Source organism: Lissotriton helveticus, chromosome 1_1 (genome assembly GCF_964261635.1).
Source record: "Lissotriton helveticus chromosome 1_1, aLisHel1.1, whole genome shotgun sequence".
NCBI lineage: Eukaryota > Metazoa > Chordata > Amphibia > Caudata > Salamandridae > Lissotriton > Lissotriton helveticus.
In genome coordinates, this window is record NC_136057.1 from 1,368,998,491 (window position 1) to 1,369,017,751 (window position 19,261).

The following is a 19,261-nucleotide window of genomic DNA, read 5'->3' on the forward strand; positions in this document are numbered from 1 at the left end:
TAGGGAGCCCTTAAATACCCAGTAAAGTGTATATGTAACATACATGTCATAATAAATGTAGACAGAGTCAAGGATTAAAGATGGGGAGGGATAGAGGAGGGGAAGGGAGTCATGAAAGGAAGTCATGTGAAACAGTGGACAAGTTATTACACTTTAAGTGCAATCGGGATTGAGGTCAAATTGTCGGTATTGGTAGGTTTTCCATTATGAAGATAGATTGCGGATTAAGAGATCTAGTGTTTCCCATATGTGCTGCATGGTTACGGGAGGACCTTTATGGAGGGATTGAGTTATCCATGTGCTCCTTAGGTACGTTACTCAAGCCCCTCCAGGTATGGTATGATGTATTGTTGCTGGATTTCCAGTCAATCAAGATTACTTTGATGGAAATAGTGAGTAGAAAGTCAAGTAAGGTGAGGTCCAATTTAGAGATATCAATTGGAGGATCGGCAAAGTGTGGACCCAAGATGATAAGTGGAAAAGATAGTGGGATGGTGGTCTTAAACATTTTGTGTCATTGGGAAGAGCCGTCTTGCCCATAGGAAGACAGGTGTGGGAAAGAGAAGAATATATGTTCTTCATCACCTGGTGACAAGGTGCAGGTCCAGCATGTGCCGGAGTCTTTGAGTTCTAGTCTGAATAATTTAGCGGGGGTCCAGTAATGGAAGTCTGCGGCAAAAAATGTGGTGTGGGTTAGTGAGGGAATTAGACTGTTTATGAATATATTTGAACTGATTTTTGACCAGGTCTCATCACTAGGAGGAGTAAGCTCTTTGGAAGAAAAGTAGGAAGAGCAATTGTGTGGTACTGGGGGATGACTTGGGGTCTTAGTAAAGGTAAGTTGTTTGCAAAATCTAAAAGCGGCATTACCACCTGATAATATCAGTTGCAATTTTCGTAGTAGAGATGAATTATGGAGAGGACCTAGCTTGGATATTTTGACTTTGATTTGAAAGAATTCATAAATGTCAATATTTGAGAGGTTTGCGTTTAAGATCTGATACTGTTAAGATGCCTTTGGCCGCCCACATCTGAGCAATGGTTAATGAGTTAGAGTTTTGTTTGTTTTTATTGTTCCAGAGTGACGTGAAGGCAGATTTGTGTTTATTAGTCACTAGTGCTGTGTCCAAGGCCAATAAGGAAGCTATAATATCTTTAAAGATGTTCTGGGATTTGTTGTAAGGGTGGCGTGTCATTGTCAGGGTGGTTAGTAATGTGAAAGGATAGCATATTGAGATCTGCACATCGAGCCATTTTTTTTAATGGATTAGTTTCAAACCAGCATGAGCCTTGGGGAGCTAAGTATACAGTTTAATAGTTATTCCAATTTAGGAAATTGCAACCTCCTAGTTTGGGGGGTGTTCCCAATTTTAAGCCTAATCTGGTGTTTTTTTATTCTTCCAAAGAAAGTTTGAGGCAACCTTATCAATGGTGAGATAGAAATCTGGGGAAAGGCGAACAGGGAGCATACTATATAGGAAATTATTTAGCAGCAATACCATTATCTTGATGGTTTTGAATCTACCCCATCAAGAGCCTAGGTGACCATGCAGACAGTTGGTCCTTATTTCATTCAGGGTTTTGTTTTCATTGATAAAGATAGACTCAGAAAGATCATTACAAAACCACATGGCAAGATATTTGTTATTAGATTTCCATTGAGAAAATTAAAGGAGCCAACTATTAAAGGGTTGCAGTGAACATTCAGGGGAAGGGTCTCAGTTTTGTCTCTGTTCAGTGAATTGCCAGAGAAATAAGAGAAAAGTCAATATTATTTAGTATCTCAGTAATGGCAGGGGATTCTGTGAATATCAAAATATTATCTCCATATGCAGCTGTCAGATGATTCATTCAGCATTAGTAACAGGGTCAATGGCAAGTAGGAATAATAAAGGCAATAAGGGGCTGCTTTGACAAGTTCCTTGTTGGATTGGATTAACGGAGGGAGTGAGTTTAGTATAGAAATGCTGGAATACCTTCAGTATCGCTTTTGTAGATGTTTGCACCTTATTTTGTTCATCTTTGATTGTCTGGATGAGGTTAGAATTGCACCTGAACTTTAGGTAGGTGCCAAAGATTTTCCAAATGTATTCAAATGGAATAACTCTGACCATTTGGGTACGTATCAATAAGTACACTGATTGTAGAGTTGAATTCGTATTTAAGACGTCATGATAGCAGGATTATTAGTTCTACTATAAATCAGTTCTTTAGCTTTGATTTTGGCTGTTGATTGATCTAGGGGGGCTTAATTAGTTTGCTTTTCTGAGACATTCGACTTATGATTTGGTCACTACAGCAACATTTCAATGAATTGAGATAGTTCATTATGGAGCTTCCTGACCATGTCAGAGTCTTCTAGAATCTCTAGGTTTATAAACCAGGTCTTCGCTTTTGGAGGGATGGGAAGGAGTTGGAGAGTTATTGAGATGGCTGCATGATCTGAAATTGTGATGGGTTCTATGGAAGCTGCAAAGGTGTGTTGAAGAAGGAAGATATTTGAATCTGGAAAAACTGTTGTGTGGGGGGGGGGAGAAAAAATGTAAATCACTACCAGCGGGATTGAGGAGTCTCAAGACATCTGATAGTTTATGGGTTGTAGAAAGGTCATGCAGTGCTTTGTGTGATTTAGGGATTCTGTATCTAAAGGCAGATAGTCTATCCAAAAGGGGCTCCACTAGTAGGTTAAAGACACCACCCAGAACAATCTGTGCAATCAGGGGGGGAAAGTGAGAGTTTAGCAGATAAGTTGTTTCAAAATTCAGGGTAATCTATGGTGGGAGCATATATGTTCACTGCACATAATTTTGTAGTGGTATTCTGTAGGCGTGTTATTAGCTATTTGCCATTATTATCGGTTTCAGAGGAGATAATTGAAAGGCCAGAGTTCTTGGAAATCAGTATTATAACCCCATTTTGAGGGCATGCAATGTCTGACACCCACCCAGAGCGTAGAGAAATACCTTCTTTATATCTTCTTGTAGAAAGACCAAATTGCTCTCAAGAAAGTAGCAGTAGTCAGAAAATTCTCTATGCTTTACGGGGTGGTTGAGTCCGTTGACATTAAGGGAAATTACTTTAAGAATTGTGTTGTTTTGGTCAGCCATTGGTATACTGAAAATCTATAGTGAATGGCCATTAACTTTGATGCCCCTAATGGGAATTTGAGGCAGTCACATAACTCATGGTAGGGGTGGGACAAAAAATTAGAGGTAGTGCTTAGAAAAGAGTGCGGGGTCATGGAGGAACCAATTGTTCTCCAACAGGGAGAGAGAGATGAAGGATGCTGGCTTAGTATACGGTGCACACTTATTTAATGAAAGCACCTTGCACTAATCTGGTGTATTCAGATACACTTCGTCCCTTACAAGCTGACATGATCGCTTCAAAACACTTACAGGCGCGTAAACGAACGCAACCTGATGATCCGAATAGTTGCGGATCAATCAGGGTACATCTATTAAACATATAATGAAGGTGAAACAGTACCAATAGCATATCAATCTCACTTGTACACAAATGCTGAGATGCGTTTCGCATCTACAAAAAAATGTCTAACAGCGGTACAGACTGCTGTAGTCAGGGAAAGAGCCCTGGCTCAAGGGAAACTTCTAAAAGTCGTGACCCCAGTTCCGGATTTAGAGGCTGCAACAAAGGCAAGCGTTCCAAAACGCTAAAGCCTTACATCCAAGATGGATACAATGGGCTAATTCTCTCACTGTAACAGATGTAGAATATAGGTACGACCCAAATTTAAAAACACAAGCATTTCTGCAATACAAACAAGAATATCCTCTACCAAATGAAATAATGCCTCTAGATCAGTATGAATACATTATTTACACTGATGGTTCGGCGCAATATAGCGCCGCTTGTGCTATCTTTAAAGGACGGATGCAGGATGGAAAGTTTCATCCAAATTCCACAAAAACATAGTCTCTTGGAAACTGCACGGTGCAGCTGGCAGTACTAAAAGCACTAATACTGGCACTGGTAAATATGAATCGAGAATTCCCCACACTAATCATGTGTGATTCTTTTTACTGTGTATAGTCATACAATGAATATTTACATTACTGGGGACAGAATGGGTTTAAAGATGCAAAAGGTGGCAAAATTAAGCATAAAACGCTTTGGGAACAGGTAGTGGAGTTGAAAAACCAACTACCAAGGGCTCACGTGATACACACACTGAGTCATCAACGTGATGACATTTATGTTGAAGGGAATTAATTGGATGACGAAGCCGCAAAGGGGACTGTACGCACGGATTCTGTAGCTGCAATTACTCGTTCAAAAACGAGAATAGGCGGTGAAATGATGGTTGGGATTATTGCTACACGCAATAACTCAGTAGTACCGAAAACGTTTCTACTCAAGTACTCCTACAACTTAGATGCAAACAATGTTCCATTTGGTAAGATTCTGCTACTGTTTCTCTACTGAAAAACCGCTGCTGGTGGCCAGGGCTAAGAAGGCAGACTAAATACTACGTCTTGAAATGCGACATTTGTCAGCAGATGAAAGGTTCCACCGTAACACATCCAGTCCAGACACCATTATTATCAGACAAACCACTAGCGTGTGTTTATTTGAACAACTGCAGCCCCTTACAATCTGATGCGGCTTTCGAATATATAATGGTTGCAGTGGATTCCTTCTCTAGGTTCCTATGGGTTTGGCCCCAGCGCTCGGCTGACTCTCGAACTGTTTGCGAGTCTTTATAGGGACATACGCAATTGGCACACTTCATTCTGACTGTGGCCCCGCGTTTAGCTCTCAGGCTTACAAGGAAGCTATAGGAAGTCTGGCTGTAACATTGCGGTACTCCTCTCCGTACCATCCCAAGGGAAATTCGGATGTGGAGAGAAAAAACTGGGACTTAAAGCAATCTTTAACAGCTAGAGTATTAGGCTCAGGTGGTAATTGGGTAAAACACCTGTATGGAGCCCAAAGGGTGTTAAATAATCAGCTAAAAGCTCTCTAGAGGGGTCACTCCTTGTAAGGTCCTATTTGGGACGAGAATGTGAGTACCTGATCTTGATTGTGAAGGCACAGTGGCGTATAAAAAACCTTTTAACATCCATAAACGTTTGGCTGTTTTACAGGACCTGAATGAAACCAGTGCACAACAGAGTAATGTCAATATAAAGAACACCACCACTGGGGAAGTAAAAAGTGTCACAGCAAGACCTGTCTGGATCCCTAAAATCGGGGATCTGGTCAGAGAGAAAATAACAGACAAAAAATAATTTGGGCTAGAAAGCCTGTACCTGTCCTGGCAGTTGAAGGAACAAGAACTGTACTTCTGCCACCTCTTGCCGGTAAAAAGGAGAAATGATTCATCTCCATTAACCTAATCAAACCACATTATGTGGTTTGATTAGGTTAGGTTAGGCATCTGAACCAATCAAACACTCACACCCAGTCAACAGATCTGCTGAAATGCCAGAAACTGGTCCTCGGAAGCTTGTTTCCGGTCCAGGGAAGGTATGGCTTGGCAGTTCTGGCTGGACTGTTCCCATGATGCACAGGGTCAGACTGATTTGCATATGGCCATGTCTGAACTGGGGTGGCAGAGTGGGCTAAAGAACGGTGATGGATTAAACCCAGATCTGTTGACTGGGTGTGAGTGTTTGCTTGGTTCAGATGCTGCGTCCATCACCACCCCCTTTTGTACCACTTTGTTCGCCATAAGTTGGCAGGGTATGCTCAGACGTGAGTTCCTTTGCTCACTTTGCCACTGGATTCAAGCAAGCCGAGCTGAAGACGGCTGAAATGCCAGAAACCAGTCCTCGGAAGCTTGTTTCCGGTCCAGGGAAGGCATGGCTTGGCAGTTCTGGCTGGACTGTTCCCATGATGCAGAGGGTCAGACTGATTTGCATGTCTGAACTGGGCTGGCAGAGTGGGCTAAAGAACGGTGATGGATTAAACCCAGATCTGTTGACTGGGTGTGAGTGTTTGATTGGTTCAGATGCTCCGTCCATCACCACCCCCTTTTGTACCACGGCTATGTGCCATGGCGTTTTATAAACTGCACATCTGTTTTCCTAGTACAGTCTGACAGAAAAACAGATAGAAATGCCACAGAGGGGAGAGAAGTATACAATTCTGCGCGTTGAAAAACTGGACAGATTAACATTTACAGTGGCCGAATCCCTATCCACGGAATGGCTAATCCATGGCCACATAACTCTCCCAGTCACAACTTTTCAATTCCGTTATTGCCTAGAATAAATGCAGGCAGGCAGATATGAGTAAATGGGTAAGGAATTCATCAAGGAATCTTGGAAATTGCTGTACAGATTTCAATACCGGAGTGGGGAAAAAGAGGTGTTTCTTAGCGGTACTAACTGTGAGAATACATTAAGTGGATCACTTATATGCCAAGATAGAGTGCTGCATGGGGTCCGTAATGGTTCAGTAGCAAACTTTTCCTGTCACTTAGAGGGTGCTCCAGCTGCCGTGATAACTACACTATTCAAACTACTTTTGAATGGGAGTCACTTGATGCTGAACGATCAAGGTTGCTGTGGGATGCTTCCGGGCATCACATACCTGGTAACTGTAAGTTCCAGGATTACTTGATGTATGCAAGTATTGGTTCCCCCAACACGTACAGTCAGGGAGGCGCCGCTATGGCCTTCATTAAATATTTCATTAATATGGTTTGATACTTTGAGGAGAATGAAAGCCATATTTACACAGAAATCCGTGCCCTTAACCTCCGCTCAAGAGACTTTTTATCTCCAAGTAGAAAGGTCTTCAGCAGAGAATCAGGCACTTATACGTACAAACTGCCCTTTCCATATCGCAGAAATGGCAAATCGTATCTTTCACATGTCTGATACGACAGGCATTGTCCAACTATTTAAGAACATAGGTTCTGAACTGTAAAGCACCTTTAAGACGGTCCTCCGAGTTATTCCAAACTTTATACACTCCGTATTCTGAAGCATTTTTGGAGGACTGCCGCTGATCCTGTTTCTAATAGCAGGTTTCCTGATTGTCATGTTTTTGCTACGCAATGGATATCCCAGTCACCAAGGAGATGGAAACAGTACTCCTGGAGAGAATATACAGTGATCGCATGATACAACTTCTAGGCACACCTTGCCTAAGGCAACTAAGTGCTTCTTTGTTCTTGTCGTTTAGACAAGTCTGGATGGACTGCATCTTACCTGTCCTCTGATGCCTATTTTACGGAGAAGAATGCGTGTTGGATCCCTGTCTGACATTCCCATCATGTGCGCGACCAGACATTGATGCTTTACTGAACCCGATAACGGCCCATGTTTTGCAGTGTCCCTAGCATATTCCTAAGTTGATGTCGGCATTCTTAGAGCCACCGCAGGTAACATCAGCACCTTTTTGTACAGACACCCGCTCATCCTCTGACACCCAGGCCTTGAATGGCGCACAGGCTGCACAAGCTGCCCCTGCACCGGCTGTGGACAGTACGGAAATTCATCTGTGCTCAATAGACAATCTGCTAGGTGTTACAGGAACCGCCAACTCCGAAGCAAGCAACGAGAATGTTGCGTCTACCAGGCAGGGCACAAACATTTGACTAATTTGGCCCATCATGTGTTGGGAAGAAATTCGGCTTTTTAAAAAACAAAACAGAAAACTGAAACTCTATATCAAAATTGACATTCCTTTCATGCATGTATGGCTTTCAGAATGCTTGTAGTAGTTCGGACTATACCTACGGATATATTAGAACGATAGCCTAACTGTCAATTTCCCCTTTTTAAAAAACATTTTTTTTTAGATCTTTTAGAAAAAAGTTTTTTAATTAATGTTTTTAACACAATAGCAAACTAATGTTTTGTATATTTGCGTACACATATCTAGAACACCTAGTAGTACGTGTAAAATTTAAAACTATGTTGTCCATTCGGAAGAGGAGTGGGTGTTATATTCTATATAGGTACTATAATATAGGCCTCTGTAAACTTGTTACCCATCACCTATATTCTCTCCCTACTTTACACTTGTCCCGGTTTACAGGGACTGACCTTTTACCTAGATATTACTCTGCATTCAGAATGCAGGTTTTCCCTAGTTCGAAATCTCATACATTATGCATGAGGGTTCTTGGAAGCACAGTAGGACTACCATCACCTCTATAAAATCTATGTACAAAGTTCAGGCCCGACTTCCTCCTTAGGCCGACACAGTAACACAGCGAGGTAGGACCCCTAGGGAGACCTATGGGTATATATACATAAATTCTTGCTAAGCTAGCTAGAGGAGATGGAGACTTCCCGGACGACAAACTGACCAGAGACAGAGAGGTTCCTACATGCAGATGCTCCAGCTCGCAGTGGTCTAACGCGTGTTCAGCTCGAGACCAGGACGGGGTCCCACACTCTCACTTAAGGTAATGCGGTTGACGAGATCCTAAAGGAATTTTTGGCATAAATCTACACCCATGCTAGGTACATTTAGTTAGGGAGGCATAGTAGGAGTACGCACCTTTTATTATCATGTGTTTTATATACTTGAATGTATTCATGATTTTAGTAAGATAGTAGAACTATACCATCCTTTTACTTTCATAGTACTGTTAATCATTTATATCCTATACTTTCTAACGGTTGTTGCAGCACATCTATTCTATACCAGAATAACAACTGTTCAATAAATGATTATTGAAAACGCCCAGCTTGTTTTAATCAGTGTATCTCTCTGAGACAAACTAAGTAAGCCCAAGTGACTGAGCGAAAGGTAGTACATTGTTTCCACGATCCTGAGGAATCAGGGTTGTCATGTTCTGAGGTTGCCAGAAACTATTCTCTCCTTGGTAAGAGGAGATTATAGTGGCACTGTGAGCTAGCTGATACAGAAAGGCTAACATACTTAGTGGGGGTGATCAGAGTACATCTGACACCAATTCTACAGTGTATGTTGTCTAAACGTGCAGATCCTGTATATATTTTCTATAGGTACTACACAACAAATCCAGACCCTTATGGTGAATTTAGGGGTCTTCAACAACCATAGAAAGCTCTTGAAGTGCTAGCTATGCAGAGCAGCCTTCAGGTTTTGTCCAGAAGGAGTATTACGCAGCTTGTTTCACCAGAAACTAATCGTACAGTGTAGGTTAAACGGAAAAAACACACAGTGTAGTTATATAAATAGTTATATTTATTACACTCACTAACACATTGGTATATCTCCTACCCAGAGGTATCAACACAATACATGTAATACTCTAAATGTAAACAGGTAAGTAAGCACAAATACACAGCGGTCTCCAGGGGTAGACCAAACCGTCGTTTTTAAGAAGGACCCTTCGCAGTGAACCCTGAAGAAACCCCATGGAAGGCCGAAGGTTGGAGAGTCACGCAGCCCATGGATACCCCAGGAATCAGGATAACTACACCAGTTAAGCCGGGTGCATAGGTGCGAAGTAACATCGGAAACTGCTGCACACCACAATGGAGGCTTCAGAAAAGATGCCTCTGGCAAAGAAGGTGAAAGAGTCTAGTGGAACCCAAGGATGGATTCTTGAAGAGAAGTACCTGCAAGCAGAGGGGACAGAGTCTATGCCACTCGGAAGTGACTAGGAGGCACGGAAGACTAATGACCACAGCTGGCAGAAGATGCAGGAGTGATGACAGTGACCTTGGCGCTGAAGCTGTTAGGACCAGGCAACGGGACTCACCAAATGCAGGAGAGTCAGAACACGCACGAGCAAGCAGGGAAGCCTACTGAAGCCAAAGATGACCCTCAAGAGGACCCACAAGCCAAAGGCTCAGGAGTTGCAAGAGGACCTCGAATAGCTCACCAAAGATGCAGGCCCACGGTGCAGAGGATGCAGTGAGGAATAAAGATCTTTGAAGGAAGAGAGGCTGAAGCTTCTTGTAGCCCAAAGATCTCTTGAGGACAGAGTCGCCAAGCCTTGTCATCCGCACGTTGACGTGGTGCACAAGGGTTCTGTTCCAGCAGTCTGAACAATCCAAGAATACTCTAACCCAGCCTCTCCCTTCCTTCCAACACATTTCACATGATGAATTTATGGACCTGGTCAAAGCAAGCAGTCCCACCGGCAACCCTTCTGACCATTGTCCACCGCAATTCTTCTAACAACCTCTGCTGCCACTCCAGTTAGGAGAATCATCAACAATTCCTTAACTACCGGAATATTCCCAGTACTTAAAAAGTCATACATAAGCCCATTACTGAAGAAAACAAACTTGGACCCACGAATCCTGACAACTACAGACCGATTGATTACAAATGGTCCTTTCTTGGGCAAACTGGTAGAAAGAGCAGCATTTGCCGAGAATTCACAATTCATTGAAGAGAATGACATATTTTCAGACTTCCAAACGTGATTCGGTCCAGAAAGAGGCACAGAATCTGCACTCCTTGCAAGCTGAGATGGCCTGAAGAACATAGTTGGCTGCAATGTAGTTGCTGCACTACTGCTCTTGGACCTCTCGGTTGCCTCTGACAGGTAGACCAAGACTGCTCTATACTGTATCGCATCCTACCTTTGCAACAGAACTAATATCATCCATACCCCACCTTTCTCGTCCAAACAGTACTTCACGAAAGCAGGGGTCCCTTAAGTCTCTATTATCTCACCCATGCGTTCCAACATCTACAGGAATTCATTCCCAGCACTGATCAATCAATTTCACCTCACATGCTATAACTATGCAGATGACACACAAATACTTCTTCAACTTAAATGCCTCAAAGACATTGGAAACTTGCCAATTTTCTGTTGTCTCGGAGCCATGGATCAATGGATGACTTGGAGCCATCTCAAATTGAATGCTTCCAAAACTGAGATACTCACATGTGTGGCGATTGGAAACATTATGACCTGCTCGCCACATGGCCTGATGTTTTGGAAACTCCGCCTAAAGTATCGAAGGAAGTAAGAAACCTCGGAATGACCATGGACTTCAAGCTATTGATGAATGCCCAAGTGGGAAAACTAGCAAGATCAAGCTTTGTTACTATAACCGCTCTGTAACAAATCTTCCCCATTTAGGATTTCCACACAAGGTCCAGGCTACCATCTCTCTTGCTCTGTCCAAACTTGATTAAGCCAATAGCCTCCTCTACGGATCACTTTTATGGACCATGAAGAGACTACAATGGATTCAGAACCCGGCTGCCAGACTACTCATAGATATAAAACCGCAAGGCCACGTCTCCGGTGCCTTGCGAGCCTTGCATTGATTACCGGTTGCCAGAAGATTCACCTTCAAGCTGCTTTGTATCACCCACAAAGCGATACATGGAACAGGACGGATCTTCATCAGGAATAAAATCACAAAATGCATTCAACAAAGGAATCTCCACTCTAGAGTGGCACTTCGCCTCAAAATCCCAAGATACAAGAAGTCAAACCACGGGTGGCACCTCATTCTTTGTTCTACCCCCCAACATAAGATCCACAGATAGCCACCTTATCTTCAGAAAACTACTCAAGAATTGGCTCTTCCCCACACAACCACCATACGCAAACAGAAGTATAGAGCATATCTCTGTGTATATAAGCTTTTATTTGTACTATAGATATGTACCTATATATGTGTATTGCTTTGTATAAACGTGTAGAATAATTGTTTGAAAAAATATTATATATAGATATTCATTAGTCCTGCTTAACAAATGTACGTATTACTGATAGTTACATTAGTCTATATTTTCAACATGTATATGTGACTGCTTAAATAAGTCAATCTTTTCTCATAACTATTTATCTACAATTGCTTCACTATTGGTTTACAAAAAAATATATAAATAAATACAATTAATTTAATGTACAACAACTCTTGAAAGCCGGAGTTTATTAATGCATCGTTAATCTACATATACTACCTTCCTTTATACATCTATACACCTTCCATGCACTTATGGATCTATATATTTATTACTTTTCTTCTAATTCAGCATATTCAATGCACTACCCTATTTTTCACCCTATACCGCTCTCAATATATCCTCTACCTCAACTCTCTGACTCATCTCGAACCTCTTTCTACTACTATTTCCAATGCACTGCCCTATTTCTCACCCTATACCTCTATTAATATATCCTCTTTCTCCACTCTCATTCATCCCTAACCCCATACCACTACTATGACCCCCAGAATAACCCTTTCTAGACTCTTCCCTACTCTACTCCTCCTAGCATCATCTCAAGCCTCTTTTACTATTCTGATCCCCAAAAAAAGCCTTTCTAAACACTTCCCTCTGACTCTTCCCCCTCCACCTCCCTTTTACTCATCCCAAACCTCCTCCTACTGCTGTGAGCTCCAAAACAAACCATCAAAAAAATTCTAAATTCTTCCTTCTTCTATCCCACCACTATCCTTTTCAATACAAATAATAGACTAACATGTCCACCACTCAAATTAATTTCATATTTCATTATACCAATTCACCACAAATCCTTTATGGGTTCCAGAGTAGCGTACTACTTGCCGAAAAAGCACTTCAGCACCCCATCAGGGGTAGCAAGCGCTATATAAATGCAAACTTTTTTCCCTCTTCTATCCCTCCGCTATCCTTCTCAATCCAAATAACTGACTAACATATCCACCACTCAAATTACTTTCATATTTCCCTATACTTAATCACCACTAATCCTTTATGGGTTCCCGAGTAGCATGCTACTCGCCGAAAAAGTTCTTTGACGCCTCATGAGGGCTGCCCCTGCTACGTGTGCTCTTACTGCAATTTATTCTGTGATCACTTTTTTCTTTTTTTTTTTGTGGCTTGCCAGCTGCTCGACAACATTGTGCGTCTCTTATCTTGTATTTACGTTTTTTTAGATACTGTAAGGGAATTCTACTATTGCTGGCTTCCGTCCGTCCCCATTTTTACGATCACATTCACTTTGCAAAGATCTTGTTTACAAGACTCTTTTTTTTTGGTGGCTTGCCAGCTGCTCGACAACGTGTTTTTTGTTGTTGTGTTCTGCCGTGGAGCGCATGAGGCATTCCAGCCTATCCCTCTCCCCCTTGTGCCTGGGGCTCCTGTCTCTTACTCCTCCCCCACGTCACTTATTGTTTTTTTTTTGTCGTCTTGTTTTCAGTTTACTTTGGTTGTAGTTGGCTTGTTCTTGGCTTATTCTCATGGTATATTGCACTCCTTTCAGACATGGAATCACTACTTCCCTAAATAGGTGGAATGGAATGGGTATCTTTCTTAACTCTTCCCTTTCTGACTTTGCCTATTGCTCGTTAAGAGGCTGCTGTGTAATATCTTTGTCGGCCATATTAGCTGTGTCGTTCACGGTGGAGACCCGATCCAGTAGTCTCTATCTTGCAGCTGCATCAGTTCAGCCGCCGTTGGCCGAGAGCCGCCTGGTCTGTAGCTGTCGCGAGCACGTTGCCACCTACAGCCTCCTCTGCCCCAGCCTCCTGAGCACCCAGCTCTACTCCCGGGCCCATGCCCAGTACTGAGCTGCTGTTGTTGAAGGGGACTTGAGCGTGCTGAACTCGATCCGTCAGGTGCTCTTCAGCTCGTGCAACCAACCTCGGGCACTTTTTGCTGCCCGGGGCAATAACGAGGGCTGTGAGTATGACCCGCTGCTCCCTTCCACACCTGTCTCTCTAGGACAGTCAGTTCATATTTCCATTCTGCACCCAATACAATACAATAATGCATTATTGGGAACAGTCGCATGAACGCTTCGCTCTGAGATCCCTTCCTCCCCGCACGCCTATCCTGTTGATACTCCTGAGCGAGGCTTTTTGATTTACGTTGTTAAAGAGAAGCGCTCACTTACCATCTATTTTTGGGGCTCCGCCGTGCAGTGGATCCGAAGACCTGCCCTCGTCTGCTTGCCGGCCTTCGTGGCGCTGACGCCGGGGCCTCGAGTGCTGAGGTTGCCCGGCAGTGTTCGTAGTGATGGCGGCCCTGGTCTGGATGAGAAACCGGTCAGTGGGAGCCTGAGAGCCACGAGCCGGGAGAGTTGGTGCTGACCCACTCCCAATAGTGGGTTGCCCCGTATGCCCGAGCTGTCGACGAGCCGGAGAGAAGCCGTGTCGCCCGGTTCCCCTTGGGTGTGATGCCCGCCCATGTTAATAGTCCCGTCCGGGAACCGGCGGTTGGCTCCCGAAGAGCTGCGGGGAGGGCACCCGGCCTTTCGGTGACTCTCCTTTCCGCACCAGGCGTCGACTGCCGACGATCAGCCGTGAGACCTGTTGCCTCTGGTGGTCGGCCTGAACTCGGAGGTGGAGGGGAAGTGGCGGAGAACGAAGTGGCTAAGATGGCGGATGGCGCCTTGGAGTGCACCCCTCCCGGGGACGGAGACACCGCTGAATTTGAGAACCCCGGACTTCGGCTACATGGGGAGACGCTAACGCGTAGTCACGTGCTGGTTGCACTGGTTACCCTGCGGATTGCTCTGCTTCGGAACTCCTGGGACTTGGAGGTACGGATCGCTGCCATTGCTGATCCGCCATTTTGTGGCGTAGTGGCTTTCCCCCGAGTTGGTCCCGCTGAATCTCCTTCGGTCGCTGTACCAGGTTCCCCGGATGAGTCTACAGTTTTGAGGGTGCGACTGGATCTGGCTCCTGTGCTGCGGTGCTTCCCGCATTCTGTGCTTTCCTTTCCGTGCTTTGCAGACCTGTTTTTGGACTTGGACTGGTTGGTGGTCGGGGTATTGTTGCATTCTGGCCGCCACCGTGCATCGTCGGTTGTTTCTTGGTGGCTGGGACGATGTTGTGCGACGACGCTGCCTGCTCCGCCTGGAAGGATTGAACTTTTTGTATCGACCTGTCTCCTGACTGCGAGGCTGTTTAGCAGTTCTACTATTCACAGAAGTGGCCAGGGGTGACCTTGCTTGGGTCTTGGAGGGACTTCTTGCTGGTTAATGGTGACTCAAGGACAAGTCTTGTGGGGCTGTTACTGATTGCGTTTTGTGCGCTCGCTGCTCTTTGTACTTTCTCTGGCCTCTGTCTCTACGATTTTAGTTGCGGGGGTGAGGGGGACCGGGTATCTGAATCGCCGGCTCCTCTCCTCATTCATTCTTTTTCTTTACTGTCTTCTTCTTTCTCTCTTTATTTCCTTTCTTTAGGGTGACTCTGGGGCGACAGGCACGCTGTTAGTGGGGTAGGCCATAGCCATTACGGTGATGTAGGGTGGCGGGTGTTGGAGGGGTTTTGTTATTTTAGTTTGTTTTGTTCTATGGTCCTTTTCTCTCTGTCTTCCCCAGGGGGTTGGCTATATCTTCTTCTTACATCCTTTTTCTGTTAGGAATCTGCACGTGTCTCTTCTTTCTGTCTTGTACGGGTGGGTTTTTCACACTGTGTTTTTGCTCAATTGCTAGCCATTGTTTGACCTTTACTCCTGGCCTGCCTCCGGCGGGCGTAGGGTGCTTTCGGCCTTAATGCTTATCATCGATTTTTGATTGCTTGGAGGGGTACACCTCTCCCGTCTCTTCATGTTTATTGTGTAGTGTGATGCCTTTGTTGATATAGCCGCTGCCTCCTCTCAATATTATAAAAATGAAACCTCTTTTATCCTTGTGTTTCACTGTGCTGCGACCACGTACTAAGACTATAACGTGATTCCTCCTTTTACCGTACACATTTACAATGCTCCTGTCTTTATCTCCTGATTTTGCGGCCGGCCCCTGTGGTTGTAGGCCTGCGCCTGTATCGCGCTGTTTGATTTAATAAAGGTTTAAAAAAAAAATAATAATAATAATAATGCATTATTGGCATTGTTAAACTTTGAAGTGTTCTTAGAGTATACTGGATTACAATGTTTATAGTTTTTTACGCTTAGTTTGAACGCTAGCTAGCGAAAGGAAAGACAGATTATTTGTGTATCCCACAAGTAAGGTGAAGGGTTTCACCTCTTGCAACGTTAAACTTCTGTGTTGCTATTCTTTTAGGATGTATGACGTTACAACGCATACTTTTACAACGCCTACCTTTACGTCGCAAGTTTTACGACGCATACCATTACAACGCATAATGCTTTTGGGCGCTGGCTAGTGAATAGTTTAATTTACTATTCCAACTTCAGTCCCCGTGGATAGTAGGGAAGGTGTTGGATAGTACATTAAACCTATTCCCTATCCTAGAGCGCCCCCCAGCGCTTTGCGTTGTAATGGTTTGCGTTGTAAAAGTTGCGTTGTAATGGTAGTTTGTTGTAAAAGTTTTGTTGTAAAGGCTGTATACCATTCTTTTAGGTTGTCAATAGTTGCTAAGTAGACAAACTTTTTGTACCGTCTCAACGCTTTTTCATAGGATGGTGATTTGTCCAGCACTTAGTTTTCATGTAGTTGTGACAGTCCTGCCATGTTTGCAAGTTCCTTGACAAACATTAAGTGGGTGAAGCTACCAAGACCATGTCTCCTGCAATCGCTCTAGTGTGTGCAAGTTTTCAGAGTAGTTTGCATTTCTGTTTTATATATTGCATCCCATCTCTTCACTTTATTTAACATTTGAATCTGAAGTATTTTGATTGTATTTTTTACTAGAGCTTTCCACACACATGAACAGAACCGCTCCGGCAGGTGGTCGACTTTCAGCTGTGGTCATAGTTTGGACAGTGGTCAGCTGGGTCGGATCTGAAGTGGTGATGATTTTGCGCACAAGGTAAAATGTAGGCTTGGCCCAGAGAGCAGCAAATTTCAGGAGTATGATTGTGCTGCAAATCAGCGGAGGTCTGGAACCGTACCTGTCGCAGCTGCCTTTACCCCTCCGCTGCCGTATCCTCGAGCACTACTGTGCTCTTCGCCAGCACAAGAGATTTTGGGCAATAGTAATCGGAGTGTGCTGTTTTTGTGACTTGTGCGCACACTTCTGTCACTATCTGTGGATTGATGTGTTCCTCTTCTTCGCTGCCTGGGACAAAGATTATCACTTTGACAGAGGCCTGCTTGCAGAAGCATGAAAGGAAGAGCATGTTCTGGCTGGGACTGTTTTCAAGTTATTGGGTTTGAAATATTCAACAATAATTTTCAAAGCTATGTACATTGTTTCCCTTAACCACGCCATTTTCCGCTTCATTGTTTGGGATATTGTTTTTCTGAAGAGATGTTTACAGATAGGGTACGTACGTTGAACCTCAGCGCTGCTTTCATCCACTGCCCCTCTCATCTCTCACTCTTACTGACACTACTCCCTCTTATCTCGCAATACTACTAGCGCTTCTCATTTCTCCCTCACACAACTTGTCTCCTCTCACTACTGCCTGCTCACAAATGCTACCTTCCTCTACCACCTTGCACTGTGCAAAATTCCTCCACCCACCACCCCCTTCCGTTTCTCTCGTACTCTCTCTCACATCTCTTTCTCGCTCTCATGCTCTCGTTCCTCTGCTTCCACGTTAGTTCACTCAGGTCTTCAAGCACAATTTCTTGCCTGTGCCTTTTCAACATTTCCGTCCCTCAAGCCCACGCTCTCATCCTCTTCTTACGGTCTTTTCTGCGTACACTGGCGTTCCCTCCGCATCACCTGACATGACCTCCGCACCAGCACACCACCTCCTCATCATCACTCAGTACCACCTGAGTATCATTCATCATCACTAGAGAATCATTTCCGCACCAGCACACCACCACCACAGCATCACTCTGCACCAACTCAGTCTGCCAGCGGTATCTGGCTTCTATTGACTCCCCCCTGGTGCCCGTCTGCTGCTCGTGTTGTAATTCAGGTACTATTTCTCAGCCTCCACCCTCCCGTTGTTAATGTCCCTTCCCCCATAAAAAAGCTATAACAAACAGGCAGGAAGAAACTGCCAGCATTGTAAGGACAAAAAAACTAGAAGACATTTTTTATGTTCATAATTTTTTCAATAGGCTTGTTGGGTTTGTACATAATGTCTTCTTGGTTATATATAAGGTAACAAAAATGCTTATAACACTTTTTTAAATAACTTTTCAACATGCTGCAAAGCAGCCCCACTGCTCCTCAACATAGCGTAAAGACATTGGAAAATCCAATAGCTCTGACTAAACTCATATAAGGTCCCACAGGTGAGACCTATTGGCTATGCCAATGATTGATTGTGTTTGACATCCCAGCTTTCCCACTTCAGATCCTCTTTTGTGATGCTTTTTCGAAATGACCTAAAACATAGGGTTCCTCTGATGCCTTTTGTCATACCATAGTGAGACCATAACTTGATCCTGATGTTTCTCATGTGTACTCTATTCAAGCCTGTGCACAGATGTTCTTTGTGACTCTTTACCATAAAGACAATCTCTCTCATCGTGATAACTTAATTTTGCTGCGTGAGTGAATTGAGACAGTGCAACATTTGTGCACCACCTTCTACTGACAAATTGGTGCTGAGGAGCCAGGCGTTTTTTTTGCTTAAAGCATGTTGGACTATCCATCACCTTCCGGCATTTTTCTATCCGCCACATCAATCTAAAGAGGAATAGAAACTTCATCAGTTTGATCCCAAGAGATTCCTGAGCTTCTGCATCGAACAAACAAAGGAGTATTCTGTTGATGATCAGCTCTTTGTGGGGACTACTAGTAGTAAAAGGAAAACATGATACAGAAGAGGAATCTGTCAAGGTGGACCGTCCTAGGTATTAAGATATGATATGTTCTTGCCAAAACAAGGCCCCCTTAGGGCTTACAGGCTAATTCCACCAGGGCTAAGGCGGCTACATTGGTGAGGAAGGGAAGTTGAAGCTGAAACGTGACTATCAGTGCAGACATTCGGCAACCACTATTGCCTTGACTGCCAGGTCCGCAGAGAGAGGCATTTTGCAGGCTTGGTCCTGCAGGACTTTTTGGTTTGAGTCCACTCCTCTGACCTTCCGCATTCTCGCATTCAGGTATGTACTGCAGTAGGGTTTGATCTAGTATTCAACGGGAAAATGAGTTACTTTCCTTCAGTAACACTTTTCCTGATGGATACTATATGTAAATGAAGATTCTCCAATAATGGATCTTTCATAGATTTACATGCTGAATCATTCCCCGTCGTCGAAGTGGGAGTCCCACAATTATCATGTCAAAGCAATCATATTAGTAGCATAGGCTACAATGGCACTAGGCCATGAATTTATTTGCCTATTTATGACCTTTTTTTAAAAAAGGACCTAACTTAGACACCAACCAATCAGACAAAAGCACCCTTTTAAAACCTTCCCTACAGAGGCTTGTTCCCTCAGATTTTCTACCACAGGAGGTGTGAAGGGAGTCTTTCTGAGCTCTGCTCATTTATTTCTTCCGGTTTCAAGTAACTTCTATCAGGTCAGATATATCTTACTTTCTGTATCCCTTTGGGACTTCCTGAACATGTC

The 19,261-nt window shown here is 43.8% G+C and overlaps 1 protein-coding gene across 5 annotated transcripts in view; it reads left to right on the forward strand.

Moving 5' to 3' along the window:
- Positions 1-19,261, forward strand: part of LOC144824723 (putative endonuclease 4) — a 477,583-nt gene that overhangs the window by 86,355 nt on the left and 371,967 nt on the right. Inside the window, exon 1 of one of the 5 annotated variants that reach the window (XM_078683764.1) lies at positions 16,567-16,589. The exons of the other annotated variants lie outside the window; for them this stretch is intronic. The gene's annotated coding sequence lies outside the window, so the exon portion shown is untranslated. Of the gene's footprint in view, positions 1-16,566; positions 16,590-19,261 lie in introns of those variants that run through there. 5 annotated transcript variants of the gene reach the window in all.